Below are 17,111 nucleotides of genomic sequence, written 5' to 3' on the forward strand. Positions count from 1 at the left end.
GTAACGTTTGATGGGATGGATGACCATAATTTTTATGTTATATAGCTTTAGTTTAACCACGAGTAGAATCTAAGAGTTTAAGCGTAGGAGAAGAGATTTTCAAGCCGTTTCCCGATTGCAAGAACGACTTAAGAAACAGAAAAGGAAAGTGTTCTCTCTAATTACTTGCAAAAAAATTGTTATCATACAAAAAAGAAATTTAATATTCTGAACAGATATCCAATTTACAATTTGTGGTCGTTATTATTTATTATTGATTGCTAATATAACAAATTATGTTACATAATTTGGTTAAATACACAATTAAGCAAATTGTTATCACATTGTCAATTAAGTCACTAATTGTTGAAAAATTAAAAGATGAGAATACATATATATATATATATGTATATCGATTTGAAAATATGATAAAGTTTGATATTTATTTGTACTTTATCCAACTTTTAATTCTAATTAAAATAGTAATAATTAAAAACATAAAAAATTACGCAATTAGAATTCTCGAGGCTTTCCAGATCATAAATCAACTACAGATCATACAAGCCATGTTACGTCCAGTTCACTATCGTCAGACACAAGTTGCAGCACCATGTTCTTCCATATAAATGATGTTTGGCTATGCAGTTTTATCGCTTATAAGCTTACCTTTAAATTTAAATGCTGTATAATTTATTTAGTTATATATTTATTAAAAATTAAAAAGAATTAAATGTTGTTGAGTTTAAACGCTGTTAAAACAACATCTATATATATATATTATAACAAAACAGTTGCCAAATTTTTTTCCCGCCCATTTACAGTTTCTATTTTAATATTTTATTATGTTTTGTTTATTTTTTTCTTTCCCAAAATAGAATTTTTGTAGATCATTAATTAAGTCTAGATTTATGAAAAACATATAGTTCTTGGAACCTGTACATAATTTTTTTTAGCTGAAAAGTTGTTGGAGAATGTGTAAACATGGTATATGAAGAGACAATATATAATCCATATTATTAATTCTTAAATATTAATATAAAATTTTAATTAAAATAAATTACAGAAAAATGATTTTTTTTTAAATCGAGAGAAATTTTGAGATATCAAGTAATACCATCGGGTGCCAAATAATCTTTTTAAAAAAAATTAATTTTTTATTTTATTTCTCATAATTTATCTCTCATTCTCTCTTGATAAAGCCACCACTCAAAACTCTAAAACCCTTAATTAGTTTCAAAATCATGCAAAAAGCATACAAATCATATATATGTTTATGTTATTATTTAATTTTGAAAAATAATTAGTTGGTAGGTTATGTTAAATTAGTTATTTAGGTAAAATTGGATTATTTTAAATAAGTCATTTAAGTTATTTTGACAAAATTAATATTTTGTATAGGCTATTTATATTTATCATATATTGTCATATTTTATTTGAAATTTTTATTATATTTTATATTTTTATTATTGACTGCAAGAATATGTAAAGTCATATATGGATAATTAATTTTGAAAATTTGATTATTATCATTTATATAATTAATTGATTATTTGAATTATCTTTATTTTTTATATATAGTTTAATTAATTTAAATTTATTTTTTATAATTTTAAATGTTATAATTTCATATATAACTTAAATATTATAATTTTATTTTTTAACTTTATTTTATTTTTTGCTTTCTTAAAAATTTGACTTATGTTAAATGTAGTAATTGATTGCCAGGAGGAATATGTAAACTCATGTATGGATAATCAATTTCAAAAATTTTATTATTGTCATTTATATAATTAATTGATTATTTAAATTATCTTTATCTTATATATAGTTTTAATTAATTTAAATTTATTTTTTTATTTTTAAATATTATAATTTTATTTTTTAACTTTATTTTTTTCGTTACTTTCTTAAAAATTTGACCTGTCTTGAATGTGGTAATTGATTGTTAGGAGAAATATCTGAAATCATGTATGGATAATCAATTTCAAAAATTTGATTATTATCATTTGTATAATTAATTAATTATTTAAATTATCTTTATTTTATATATAGTTTAATTAATTTAAATTTATTTTATTATAATTTTAAATATTATAATTTTATATATAACTTAATTAATCATTATCATTTATTTAATTAGTTTAACCATATTTTCTTATTTTCAACCAATTAGTTTTAACCATGTTTCTGGTTTGTCAATGTAAACAAATTTTGTGTAACAATTTAATTCTTTGGAAGTCGTCTCAACATTAAAATTTTCAATTAATAATTATTTTTTAACTTGAAGTTTTCTAAGAGGAATATGTAAAATCATGTATGGATAATCAATTTTGAAAATTTGATTATTATCATTTATATAATTAATTGATTATTTAAATTATCTTTATTTTATATATAGTTTAATTATTTTATTTTTTTATAATTTTAAATGTTATAGTTTTATATAATTTTATAGTTTAATTAATTAATTTTTTTAATTTTAAATGTTATAATTTTATATATAACTTAATTGATTATTATCATTTATTTAATTAGTTTAACCGTGTTTTTGGTTTTCAATTAATTAATTTTAATCGTGTTTCTGGTTTGTTAATATGAACAGATTTTGTGTAACAATTTAATGTTTTGAAAGTCGTCATAGTATTAAATTTTCCAGTTAATAGTTATTTTTTAACTTTAATTTTGTTGTTACTTTCAAAAAAATTTGACCTATCTTACATATGGAGAAGATGTGAAATCATGTATAGATAATCAATTTTGAAATTCTGATCATTATAATTTATATAATTAATTAATCATTTAAATTATCTTAATTTTATATATGTTAGTTAATTAATTTAAATTTAGTTTTTCAAATAAGTCGTTTAAATTATTTTAACAAAATTAATATTTTGTATAGGCTATTTATATTTATCATATGTTCTCATATTTATTTTTAAAAATTTATTATATTTTATATTTTTATTATCAACAGGAGAAATATATAAAGTCATATATGGATAATTAATTTTAAAAATTTAATTATTATCATTTATATAATTAATTGATTATTTAAATTATGTTTATTTTTTATATATATATTGTTTAATTAATTTAAATTTATTTTTTTATAATTTTAAATAAAAAATATTTTATATAGGCATTTATATTTATCATATGTTATCATATTTTTTTAAAAAAATTTATTGTATTTTATATTTTTATTATTGGCAGGAGGAATATCTGAAGTCACATATGGATAATTAATTTTAAAATTTTGATTATTATCATTTATATAATTAATTGATTATTTAAATTATTTTTATTTTTTTATATATATAGTTTAATTAATTTAAATATATTTTTTTTATAATTTTAAATGTTATAATTTTATATATAGCCTAAATATTATAATTTTATTTTTTAACTTTTTTTTTTTGTTGTTTTCTTAAAAATTTTACTCATGTATAGATAATCAATATGTAAAGTTATGTCAATGTGAACAGATTTTGTGTAATAATTTAATTTTTTTAAATTAATTTTTAATTTTTGTTTTGATAGTCTATTTTTAAAAAATTAAAAACACGTTCTCTGTGTCATTTTAAAAAATTATTTCTCAAAATAGAAAATTATAAAACGGGTTATCTTTAAAATTTTGAAAATAATTTTTTAATAATATTTTATTCAATAAATTTGATTATTTAGTAAATTGAAAATATTTAATATTAATATATTATTAAATATATTTATACATTTTAAAGTTAATGAATTTTGTAATATTTTTCTCATTATAATAATAAAATATAAATAAATAAATATATTTTGAGTTTAAAGTTTATTTTGGATGAACTCAAAACAACTTTTTGTTCTTTTGAGTTTTCTTTATAATTTTTTTTATTTTTAAAAATATATTTTTAAAAATAATAAAAAGAACATGTTTTCATTATTTTAGAAAATCGAAAATAAAAAATGACTTGAAAATAGTAAAGAAAACGCAGCCTAAGTTTTTCAGTTAATAGTTTTTTTTTTTTACTTTCTAAAAATTTTGATTTATCTTGAATGTGGTAATTAATTATCAGGAAAAAGATGTGAAATCATATATAGATAATCAATTTTGAAAATTTGATTATTATAATTTATATAATTAATTGATTATTTAAATTATTTTTATTATATATATATAATTTTATTAATTTAAATTTATTTTTTTATAATTTTAAATGTTATAATTTTATATATAACTTAAATGTTATAATTTTATTTTTTAACTTTTTTTTGTTAATTTTTTTAAAAATTTGTCATGTTTTGAATGTGATAATTGATTGTGAGAAGGAATATGTGAAGTCATGTATAGATAATCAATTTTGAAATTTTGATTATTATCATTCATATAATTAATTAATTATTTAAATTATGTTTATTTTATATATAGTTTAATTAATTTAAAATTATTTTTTTATAATTTTAAATGTTATAATTTTATTTTTTAACATGATTTTTTTTCTTAAAAATATAACTTATCTTAAATGTGGTAATTGATTGATAGGAGGAATATATGGAGTCATATATGCATAATCAACTTTGAAAATTTGATTATTATCATTTATATAATTAATTGATTATTTAAATTATTTTTATTTTATATATAGCTTAATTAATTTAAATTTATTTTTTATAATTTTAAATGTTATAATTTTATATATAACTTAAATGTTATAATTTTATTTTTTAACTTTATTTGCAAACGTAGTGAAGTTTTTAGTGTGATGAAGTTGGCAATTAACCTTAATTTGATCTCTAAGTACACGTATATGCTAAAAGCAAGTCAGGTTAGTATAATGTTTATGGTTTGTAATGTGTTTAGAATAATTACGTGTTAAAACATGTTCTAACGTGTTATACTTATATTTCTCAACAGTAAAAGTCTGATCTTTATTGAAATATTGAAAAGACCGAAATTGAGAAGAAAAATGTGCTTCATCAATTTTTAGAATTTAATATCTATATTTGTAAAATAAGTTTGGTCTTTTCTAATATGTATGACGTAAGTACTAATTAATGACATTATATTCTAGATTTCTTCATCTAATGATGAGATTACTACGTCGCTAAACTCGGGTCATGAGTTATAGATACATTAAAAAATTATGAAGGGTGTTTTGCCAAAAGGGCTTTCATTGGCGATTTGTTGACTAATGCAATTAAGAAAATTCGATCGATGATCAAGAACGAGAATAACTGAAAAAAAATTATCTGATTGGTTTCATTTTGGTTGTTGTTGGATTTATATCTAGGCAATTTGTTTGATCTACATGTTTTTTGTTTTTTTTTATTATTTAGGTTTTTTTCTTTTTCTTTTTTTACTGATTCACACTTATGTGTTTGCTCATTTTTTTATGTTCTTTTACTTCTATTTATTTGTATATATTTTTTAGTCTACTGATTTATAGTGGGTGTTTAACGTTCATAAGTACATTCTTACCTGCATTCTTTTTTTTTTTTCACTGCACAAATTATTCTTTCTAGCGTATTGCACAAGAATTTATCATAATTGAGCTATAGTTTAATAACATACACAATAACGAACGAGAAACATCTTCAATCAAATAATTAATAAAACGGATCGAGAAATCACCATTTATACTAAGTAATCAACTACTTTGCTACTGAAAGTTTAGAATAAGACATGCCACATTTTTAGTATTTCGTGCATCAAAGTGAAAATAGTGTATTAAAAATGGTAGACGTTAACCTCACTCTAACAAGTCACGAATACTATAGACGTTGGATATAATATTTTGTTAAAGACATATATATGTGTTAGTAGAAAGACTATAATAAAAGTATAAAAAATGTCAAAAAATAAAAAAGGTCAGACAAAAAGAGGCATATATATTCCGGAATAATTGAATAACTAATTTTATTGTATGTTTGTTCATTTCTCATGATTGCAATATGATTATTTTATTTATTTTCTACTTCTTTATTTTGATGTTCATTTTTTATAACTACTGAATTATGTAACTTCCACTTTAACAATTATTTTTTTTCTTATGATATTTGTGCATCGCACGGGTGATACACTAGTTTTAGAAAAGTTGTCCCCCAATATTTCTCAAAATGTTGTTGAGAGCTTATTTTGTTGACAAAATTAATTACAATTTTGCGTTAAGAAAAACTCAACTATTTTCAACTCTTTGCCTTAAACACTACACGAGTCGTGCTATTTATACAGGGAGAGTTTAACAAATGAAACCCGATGGGTTTCATCATCCATTTTCCCTTGCAACAGAGGGAAGGGTGTGCAGCAGTGGGGAGAGGGATGATGCAGTGTCGAGGTGGCGATGAGAGATGAGTTGGTTGTTGGAGGATGTAGCGACAAGGTGGGAGCGACGAGAACAAGAGGAAGGTGATGAGATATGGTTGTTGGAGAGAGAAAGGAAAGAGAAAAAGAAGGGGCAAAATGGTCATTCAAGCCCCTATAAATCCACCTATATATGACAACTCTATATGTGCAAATAGCATTATCCAACATTACAGTCTCTTATTCCTTTGCCCTTCATCATTGCAGCTTCCATCTTCGGCCGTCGCCTTCATCGCCACCTTCTCCATTGTCTGCCGCCCTTCGCCTCCTCCATCTCTGTATATATATAACATATATATATATTAATGTCTATTGTATTAATATATTTATGAATTAAACCTAAATTTAAACATAAAATATTATATTAATATATTTTTTTTAATAATTATATATAATTTATTAACATGTAATTATAAAAATTTTAGTGGAAAGGGCAAAAAGTAACCACTATTCAAATATAAAATTCCTTTTTATCCCCTTTTTTTAAAAAAAAACGTTTCTATACTTTCAAACAAACTAATTACATAATATAGCCATTTTGTCAGATTCAACCATTAGTTTATTTAAAAAGTTAGAAAGAAATAAAAATTAAACACAATAATAGTCAAATACTAAAATACCCCTCACCCCCTCATTACCCATTTCACCCACCCACTTCATCTCTCTCACTAAGTAACTGCCCCCCGCCGTCGTGACAGCCACTCGCCGCCGCCGCCGTCGTGACAGCCACTTGATCGCCGACATCAATCTCATCTTGGCTAAACAAGGTTAGAGTTTCTTTGTTGATTTTAATGAACAAGATGCTGGAAATGGTCGCTGATGACAAAGCTTCATCGGCGACCATGGAGATCGACCGGGCTTCGTCGCGAACGAAGACCCACGGTCGGGCTTCGTTCGCGACGAAGCCCGCTGTGCCCGACGGGCTTCGTCTTTGGGGCTTCGTCTGCAACGAGCCCCCTGCATCTCGACAAAGCTCGATCGAGCTTCGTTTGCAGGAAGCCCGAACGGGCTTCCTGAATCGAAGCCCTAGCGGGCTTTGTCTAGAGGGCTTCGTCTAGACGAAGACGAAGCGTCTTCTTCTAGACGAAGCCCGATTGGGCTTCCTGAATCGAAGCTCGATCGAGCTTCGTCTGCAGACGAAGCCCGGGGCTTCCTGAATCGAAGCCCGATCGGGCTTCGTCTAGAAGAAGATGCTTCGTCTTCGTCTAGACGAAGCCCGATCGGGCTTCGATTCAGGAAGCCCGATCGGGCTTCGTTTGCAGGCCAAGCTCGATCGGGCTTCGTCTCACTGCAATGAAGCCCGATGGGCCGCGACCAAGCCCACAGCCCAATCGGGCTTTCTCGACCGTTGGGCCCCAGCTCGATTATCTCTGCCCAACGAAGCTCGATTAGGTTTGGGTTGCGATGATCTGGCTGCGACAATTGGGCTTCTTCTTCTTTTACTTGTGTTTTTACATGGTCACTGTCTAAGACAATTGTTATTTTTTTTTTTTTTTTTCCTTACAGATGGCTGAACAACAAACTATAAAATTTACTTATGTTCATACTCATCGAATATTACTGTCCGGAATGCGAGTTACTACTCATTGTGGGATCAAACACCTTGAGGCGATGCGTCGTGCTCTAGACCGATACAAGTTATTAGATAGATTCTTACAGAGCCCATTAGGACATTTCTTAAAGATGCCTTTGTCTCTCCATTTGACTGCACCACAATTGATATATCATGTTCTACTTAGGGAGGTGACATTTCCAGGTGCCCACCACGATGAGATGTGGTTCGAGATTGGTGGCACACCATATAGGTACGGGAGGCAGGAGTTCATACTTATTAGTGGACTTCGATTTAGGGCTATTGATAGGGAAAGCCTTGAACCGAAACCTATTGAGCCGGAGAGTTTACGTGCTCGACTATTTCCACAACATAAGAAGGGGGTGACTGGAGACGACCTTGAATTACTTATTAGTACCAGAGAGGACATGGTTTCAGAGGATGCCCTGAAACTGATTTACATTGCTGTGGTCGATATGTTTTTGTTGGGCCAGGATGAGCGCGGGCATGTGGATGATTTCTTGTGGACTATGGCTGAGGATTTACAAGCATTTGAGATGTTCCCTTGGGGTACGTATGTCTACAGTAAGAGTCAACATTACATCCGATTGGCCACGAAAGAAAGAAAATTGACTGGTGAAGGTGGGAAGAAAATCAACCTTTATGGTTTTGTATGGGCGTTTCAGGTACTCTTTCCTTATTGTATATGATTTGTCTATAATAACTAAATGTTTGTTTTGTTTTTTAATTTTTATTTTGCTCTCTACAGTGGTGGTTGATCGAAACGTTCCCATGGATTCAGAATAAATGGGCCGTTAGACTGTCTGATGCAGACATTCCAAGATGCAGAAAATGGCTATAAAAAAAAAGGCCGCAGATAAAAAATTACGACGATTGTCTTAGGAAGGAAGTAAGTGTGCAACTTACCTCTAAATTTTGTTTATTTTTAAATCATATCTATCTAAATAATACAATTTTGCAGGCACGAGGATCGAGTCAGACTCTTGAGCCCACTGATGATGAGCGGGAAACGAATTTTTGGAGATCTTTTAACCCTCAACACTCGGTTGGGGTCGATGTCTATAAATTTGGGGGCGGAGGGGGTGAAGAGGAGGAAGAGAATGGCGGAGATGAGGACGAGGACGGGGATGAGGATAAAGCGAGTAGGATACATTTAGATGAGAAGGGAAAGGAAGAGAATGGGGAGGAGAAGGATAAGGAGAAGGCAAGATTCCCTGATAGTTCGCACCATGGACAATACGAGGTAGGGGTATGATTTTTATTTAATAATGATTTTAATTTATATTTTTTGTAATTGTTTATATATTTTTTATAGGAGGGAAATGAGGAGAAGGATAAGGAGAAGGCAAGATTCTCTGATAGTTCGCACCACGGACAATACAAGGTAGGGGTATGATTTTTATTTAATAATGGTTTTAATTTATATTTTTTGTAATTATTTATATATTTTTTATAGGAGGGAAATGGGGAGAAGGATAAGGAGGAGGTAAGATTCGTTGATAGTTCGCACCACGGACAATACGAGGTAGGGGTATGATTTTTATTATCATAATGATTTTATAATTTTTTTTAATTATTTATATTTTTTTTGTTTACCTTTTGTAGATCACCGAGATGCTGAAACAAACTCTAGATATGTTGCGGAGAATAGATGGGGAAATGAGTCAAGTGAGGACACAATTGTTGAGACTAGAGAGGGCGCAGGAATCACTAGAGAGGGGGCAAGCAGCACTAGAGAGGGGGCAGACAGCACTATGTGCTCATCTATGCATCCCGCATATTTCCCCAGATCACAGCGATAATGTTCATGAGCAGTCCCAGGGTGGTGATCAGGTAGATCTTGATCATCACGATGAGGAGCAGGCATCTACATCTAGAGTAAATTCCAAATTTACTTTTATACGTTTTACTTCATTCTAAAATACTATTTTGTAACAGTTAGGTTTTGTTCAGTTACAGGAGGAGGAAGTGGTTAGGGTCGACAGGCGACCTATGCGAGATAGATTGCCATCGCAGTTTCGTCGTCCACCCTTCACCGATCCAACAAAATATAAAAGGAGAAAGAAGGATGCTACTTTGGAGGGGTCGGACGTGGACCCGATGCCGCCGGTACTAGACCCAATGCCGCCGGACATAGAGACAGTGCCCCCTGAGGGTTATATTGAGTTCATAGGTTCTAATGAAAATATTAGGTAAGTAACAATATTTACATTTTTTCTATTTGCATAAACAATATATTCTTACTCTTATTTTTCTTGGTTGTTGTAGTCTTCACACTGGTTTCATTCTTAACCTAACATCGGATGACCTCCGAAACATAGAGAATGAGGCCAACTGGTTGGAGGGTTACCATATCGATAGTTACATGTGTTGCCTGAGACGTATACAGTCTCGGCGTCAATATGACACAAACTACGCTATCATGTCAACTTCGTTTTTTGTGAGTTTGCACTACTTTTTTTTTTTTTTTGCATATTAATTTAATCTATGACCAATATTTTTATTTTATTTTTCAGGCATCCATGGTAAGATTTTGGGAACAGGAGTACGGGGGCAATATGAGGGTTTTTGTGCCTTCTATCGCATCTGTTCCAGAAAAGTGGACCGGTTTCGTTGACGGGCGCACTGACGGAAGTCTCCCTTGGTGGACAGTTGATTATGTAAGTCTTAATTCATTCTATTTAATTATTTATTTATTTATTTCTGTACGATTGACATATTAAAATAAAATACAGGTGTTGCTCCCTTGTAATGTAGGAAATTCTCATTGGTTTCTCTTAAAGATTTGCTTGAAAGATAGGAGAATTGTCATATATGACTCCAATTCCATAAATGAAGATAGTCGTAGGAGTAGGGTCGAAGCTATACAACCACTTGTGAGTTTGTTACCCATTCTACTAAAGAAAGCTGCATATTATGAACATGTAACTGCAACTGCGACGCTAGACAGAGATTGGGAAGTGGAGAATACTGATCCTCAGAAGTTGCCTCAACAACCGGATGGGTAAATTAATTTAAATTATATTATAGGGTCAATTTTCATGAAAATATGGTTATGCTACCAATGTGTGTTATGTCTAATACAGGGCCAGCTGCGGGTGCTACGTTATCAAATATGTCGAGGACATACTGAGGCATAATGAGGATCACTGGCAGATGCACCCAACTGTGGATGTCCGTACCCTCCGAAGACAGATTGGAATATTTTTGTATAGACATAGCACGATAGTATACTTGTAGATCAATAGATTAGAAGATTCTTTGTTTTGTGTTTTTATTTTCATCTAGTTCAAATGTTGTATATTTTTGTATAAGTATAGCAAATAGCAAATTGTATATTGCTCACTTGATGAAATGTGGTTTGCGGTGTTGTTGATGGTAAGGGATAAGTGGTTGTGGTGGCAATATGTTGTTGGGAAGAGAGACTGAGTCTCTAATGTTGTGATGGTAAATATTGTCATGTTATTATGTTGTTGAACATAGAGACTGAGTCTCTAATGCAGGTTCAATGTCCAAAAAACAAGGGAGACTCTGTCGAAATTTTTAAATTACACTTATGGGGTAATTTGAAGATCATTACATCATGTTGATCCAATGTTAGTAGTTAGAACAATTCATCATGTATTTGTTGTGCATTCTACCTTTAACTAACTTGAACAACGTAACAAGAGATCATTTTAGTGTTAGTGGAACCCATAGATTGAGAGGAAAAATGAAAAACTTGGAAATGACTAATGAATTTTTTGTAGTTGTTCCTCACACAAAGTGAAAAATAATGACTTTGTTGTGATATATACATTTGGATTTACCCAAATAACATTAAAAGACATTATTTTAGTGGTAATGGAATATATTAATTTGAAGAAAAATCAAGAAAAATAAAAAAAAATCATTTTCGGGCTTCGTGGGCCACAAAGCCCGATGGCCGGGTTTCGTGGGCCACAAAACCCGATGGCCGGGTTTCGTGGGCCACAAAACCCGATGGCCGGGTTTTGGTGGCCCACAAAGCTCGATCTTTTTTTTTTTTTTTTTGCAATTGAATTTTTTTTGAAGTTTCCCACTAGTATAGTCTCAAATAACAGTGATTGTTAAGAAATTACACTCTAATTTTTGAGCAAGTTTATTATCATAGCGTTATTATCTTGCTTTGTCTAATATTATTAGAAGCAATTGATCATGTGTTGGTTGTGTTGATGGTGGATGGACATCCTCTTACAAAGTGAAAAATAATGACTTTGTTGTGATATATACATTTGGGTTTACCCAAATAACATTAAAAGACATCATTTTAGTGGTAATGGAATATATTAATTTGAAGAAAAATCAAGAAAAATAAAAAAAAATCATTTTCGGGCTTCGTGGGCCACAAAGCCCGATGGCCGGGTTTCGTGGGCCACAAAACCCGATGGCCGGGTTTTGGTGGCCCACAAAGCCCGATTTTTTTTTTTTTTTTTTTTGCAATTGAATTTTTTTTGAAGTTTCCCACTAGTATAGTCTCAAATAACAGTGATTGTAAAGAAATTACACTCTAATTTTTGAGCAAATTTATTATCATAGCGTTATTATCTTGCTTTATCCAATATTATTAGAAGCAATTGATCATGTGTTGGTTGTGTTGATGGTGGATGGACATCCTCACACAAAGTGAAAAATAATGACTTTATTGTGATATATACATTTGGGTTTACCCAAATAACATTAAAAGACATCATTTTAGTGGTAATGGAATATATTAATTTGAAGAAAAATCAAGAAAAATAAAAAAAAATCATTTTCGGGTTTCGTGGGCCACAAAACCCGATGGCCGGGTTTCGTGGGCCACAAAACCCGATAGCCGGGTTTTGGTGGCCCACAAAGCCCGATTTTTTTTTTTTTTTTTTTTGCAATTGAATTTTTTTTGAAGTTTCCCACTAGTATAGTCTCAAATAACAGTGATTGTTAAGAAATTACACTCTAATTTTTGAGCAAGTTTATTATCATAGCGTTATTATCTTGCTTTGTCCAATATTATTAGAAGCAATTGATCATGTGTTGGTTGTGTTGATGGTGGATGGACATCCTCACACAAAGTGAAAAATAATGACTTTGTTGTGATATATACATTTGGGTTTACCCAAATAACATTAAAAGACATCATTTTAGTGGTAATGTAATATATTAATTTGAAGAAAAATCAAGAAAAATAAAAAAAATCATTTTCGGGCTTCGTGGGCCACAAAGCCCGATGGCCGGGTTTCGTGGGCCACAAAACCCGATGGCCGGGTTTTGGTGGCCCACAAAGCCCGATTTTTTTTTTTTGAAGTTTCCCACTAGTATAGTCTCAAATAACAGTGATTGTTAAGAAATTACACTCTAATTTTTGAGCAAGTTTATTATCATAGCGTTATTATCTTGCTTTGTCCAATATTATTAGAAGCAATTGATCATGTGTTGGTTGTGTTGATGGTGGATGGACATCCTCACACAAAGTGAAAAATAATGACTGTTGTGATATATACATTTGGGTTTACCCAAATAACATTAAAAGACATCATTTTAGTGGTAATGGAACATATTAATTTGAAGAAAAATCAAGAAAAATAAAAAAAAAAATCATTTTCGGGCTTCGTGGGCCACAAAACTTGATGGCCGGGTTTCGTGGGCCACAAAGCCCGATGGCCGGGTTTTGGTGGCCCACAAAGCCCGATTTTTTTTTTTTTGATTAAATTTTTTTTGAAGTTTCCCACTAGTATAGTCTCAAATAACAGTGATTGTTAAGAAATTACACTCTAATTTTTGAGCAAGTTTATCATTGCATCATTTTGGTGCTATTGAAACTGCATTATATACTCAGTTCTTTGTTCAACAACATACTACAACACAAGCTGTCAATTAAATTAATTATTATGAGTTTAGATGAAGGAAATTGAAAGATTACAAATATGAATAAATCTCAATTTCAAAGATTAATGTAAAAAATAATATTCATTTCTGAACCCCCGACAAAAAGATATTTGATTGATGTTGTCATCCTTTTTGTATCGTGCCAGTGATTTTTGAGCATTGCTGAAACACAAAGGATATATATGATCAGTAAAAATTCCATTAACACTTTGCAAGTAAAAAATATTTTTTTTTTCACAAACGATCTAACAACTATTGATAACATATGTGATAACATTATATCATACCTGAATGAGTTAATGTCTATTGATTGTTTTCATCATTGACAATATTATCATCATCTGGAATTGACAACTGTATAGGGCACCGACGACGAGTGTGTCCAGTCTCTTTGTAAATGCTGCATTTCTGGCTTGCCCTTGCAGAGGCCCTAGCAGCGTCCTTGGATTCCGAAGTAATGGCTGTGCTCGACTCTCCAATGGAGGAAGTCCATTCATTAGGGCAACCAAGACTGTTGTGTCCTAGTTCACCGCATTTTCCACATTTTTTTCTTCGACGAGCTTCCCCCATGGAAGGAATCCAACCATTTCTCGGTCTACCCAGTTGTCGTCTTTGCACAGGTGGGAGTATAACTATTTGTCTGACGTACGCTGGAAGAACCCAAGCGGCCTTGTTAGGGAGAGGATTGATGGGAAATGCATATGCGCGTCTGACCCAATCTGCAGTGTAATATGAATGGCAAAGCATATGGTAGTGCACACTCATGACACTGTCGGATAAGGCAAAGAAACACATAGTGTTAACATATCACACTAAATTACGAACATAATACGCAAATAAAAGTCAAACCATGATACCTGCTAGCAGCAATTGCATGAAGACATGGCATTTGATCAATGTCCCACTTGCGACAACTGCATGTACTCGCAACAATGTCAACTATCCCATCGCCTTCCTTTGCATGTTGCATGAGGTATTTGTTCCCTTGTATTATAGGAACTACACGACATCCTTGGTCTAATGTTTTGGCATGCGCCAAGTTAACATGTGCCACTGCAGCGGAGGTCACAATGGTTTCGAGTCTGGCAGCTGCAGCACGTCTATCACTAAACCATTTCTGAAGCATATGTCTCAAAAATTCATGTGCACTTGTTATAGGCAACCGACGTGCTTTCATCATGCATTTATTGAGAGACTCGGCAATGTTGGTGGTCATCATGGAATATCTTCTTCTTGGACAATATGCACGTGACCACTTTTCTGGTCTTGCTTCCATCAATGTCAGATGAGTCTGAGGATGCATCGATTGTATTTCTGCCAAGTATGTATCACACTCTATTGTGGTGTAACTGTATGCTGCAAGGTAGAATGCAGTCATCACATCTTTTCGCTGTCTACAATGTTTCTTCAAGTTTTGCTTAAGGTGGAAGAAACAAAAGACATGTGAGACAGAAGGGAAGACATGACTCATCGCATTCGCAATGCTTTGGTGACGATCAGAAACAATGACTAAATCTTCTCGCACTCCGATAGCCTCTCTCAATTTCGTCAAAAACCATATCCATGATCTGTCAGACTCACCATCTCCAAATCCAAAAGCGATGGGATAAATCATTTCCTCCCCATCTTTGCAAGTTACAACGAATATCACCCCTTTGTGTTCACCTTTCAAATGTGTGGCATCAACGGCAACAACCGATCTTATGTAAGACCGAAAACCATGAAGGTAAGCTCCGAGTGCAAAAAATGAATATAAAAAATAATTATTTTCATCTGTCTCTATTGCCGTGATACTGCCAGGATTTGTTTCTTTTAACATGTGAAAATATGAGGGTAGTTGCTGATATGATTCATCTGGATTACCATAAGTAAGTCTCTTTGCATGTTGTAAAGACCTCCAAGTTTTAGTGTACATAATCTGCACACCATGTTGTTCCAGCAACTCCCCCATTAGCATTCTAGGTGTATATTCACTACTCGCCACTCTTTCAGAAAACAAACTTCCGATGACAATAGCCTTCACACTTTGAAAATGTGAATCGTATACGTCCGGAGTACACGTGTGACTCAGCATAAATTTCACCACATGCCAAAACGAACAACCAGGTCTACATCTTGCACGAAGCATAAATTTGCAGTTCACATCCTTGCAACCAGCCTCAAATCGAATTGTGCACGAACGTCTGACTCGATAGTCCATCTTCACATCAACACAATGTTGTCCAAATGCCAAAATTAGTTCATGTTTACTTTTAAATAGTGTACCCATGTGTAAAAGATCACCTTGGTATGGAATAGACATTTCAGGTCTTGTTTCCTCAATTGCATAATTTTCTACACCAGGAACGATCCAGTTTCTTTGTAAATGGTTATCCTCAAATTGTGAACCTGAAAATCTTACTTCTGGGTACTCCGGACTTACTTCTCTTTCATCACCACCATCATCACTATTATCACCATCGCTATCGTCACTATTATTATCAGTTTCATTATCACAATCATCATCCGTATGTGGAGCGTCATCTGACAAATCACCCATACCATATGTACCAAAATCATCATTTTGCAGTGGACTACGTGCGGATGTAAATGGAACGGCACCTGAATCTTGATTACCACCACTACGTAGGTTACAAACTCCAATATCTTTACAAATCATATCAACATACATCACTTTATATTTTCTGTCATTGCACATAATAAACCTGACACCGTAGTCGTCCTTGATAGGGAACTTGGTAGCTGGAAGTTCGCTTGAGTGTTCCGTTACAAAATGAATGGTGATGTCGTACCTTGTTTTATCAATTCCCGTTACTGTGTACACAATCTCAACCAATTGAGTAAAAGTCGTATTTTTGTAGATTCCCGCACACATCCTATTACCCCCAATATACTTATTATCATTCCATTCCCCGTTCCACACGATGATCAACTGCACTAAATCCATTGCTGCAAGATTGAAAGGAGTAAAAAATTAGTCTCACCATTACCATGGATGCAACGGACCCACACACACCCAAATCGGGTTCATTTCCTTATTAAACCAAGTCATAACTATAAGTAAGTAAGTTTATTTACTTTTTGAGATTTGTATTTTATTTTCTTTTTCTAAAGAGATGATTTGTACAATTAAACATGATTTTTGACTTATAAACCAACAACCAAGTTATGATAATTTTTCATATGTAATTTAAGAAAAATATTTAAAAATTTTATGAAAAACATTGGAGGATTTTAACATAACACATTTAGGCACAAATGCTTAAAAAGTTAAATTTTGTTAAATAATATGATAAAATTAAATATATTATATTAAATTATATTATTTTACTC

The sequence above is a fragment of the Diospyros lotus genome, chromosome 12 (genome assembly GCF_014633365.1).
Source record: "Diospyros lotus cultivar Yz01 chromosome 12, ASM1463336v1, whole genome shotgun sequence".
Taxonomy (NCBI): Eukaryota; Viridiplantae; Streptophyta; class Magnoliopsida; order Ericales; family Ebenaceae; genus Diospyros; species Diospyros lotus.